Source organism: Fragaria vesca, unplaced genomic scaffold (assembly GCF_000184155.1).
Source record: "Fragaria vesca subsp. vesca unplaced genomic scaffold, FraVesHawaii_1.0 scf0510704, whole genome shotgun sequence".
NCBI classification, from domain to species: Eukaryota; Viridiplantae; Streptophyta; class Magnoliopsida; order Rosales; family Rosaceae; genus Fragaria; species Fragaria vesca.
The window spans coordinates 202-951 of NW_004441178.1; the positions used below are offsets into that span (position 1 = coordinate 202).

A 750-nucleotide genomic window follows, 5' to 3' on the forward strand; every position below is an offset into this window, starting at 1 on the left:
TTTAGAGATTGTGTGGTTTTAAGATACTATACAATCAATCGAAGGGATGGATCCAACCCAACCCAACCCAAACAAAAAAAAGATTTCTTTTAGAAAAGGAATTAAGAAAAACGGGATTCAGATTCAAAATACAAGTACAGTACGATAAATAAGAAGACAAACGGATAATTTTTTCATAGATTTTTTTTGGTATCGTTTTAGGCGGCATGGCCGAGCGGTAAGGCGGGGGACTGCAAATCCTTTTTCCCCAGTTCAAATCCGGGTGTCGCCTAATCACCAAAAGAATTGACATACCCTCTCCTGTTTTGCTGATATAATTTGGAAAATTTTTCCGGCGAAAGCAAACGCAGGAAACTGATAAATACTTGATAGTCCTTCCATTACTAACGGAGTGTCTACGTTTATGGGCCGGGTTTGGAATTCGATTGGATAGAAGGACGGAAATCGAATTGCGTTTTTAGTTGCGGAAAGGACAGAAGATACTTTGTATACATATTCATCAAAGTCTTTGAGTACTCCGGTATTCAATCAATTCAATCAATATTAATTCGATTGAATGAGTAATTGGCTTTTACTTATATATAATATATATAATATATACCTTTTTTCTTTTTTTTTTCGTTAACCTCTAGGCAAGAACATAATAAGGCGTCCTCCGATTGTTTCATAGAGACAATAAGGAGACGTTAAGGATTAGATCAAAATAAAATGGGAAAGAAATAGAGTATGGGCTAGGTAGTGATCTACCTT

The 750-nt window shown here is 35.7% G+C and overlaps 1 non-coding gene across 1 annotated transcript; it reads left to right on the plus strand.

The window, feature by feature from the left end:
- Nucleotides 1-200: 200 nt before the first annotated feature.
- Nucleotides 201-271, plus strand: TRNAC-GCA. Its single transcript has one exon. It is a non-coding gene; the product is annotated as a tRNA-Cys (tRNA).
- The last annotated feature ends 479 nt before the right edge of the window (nucleotides 272-750 follow it).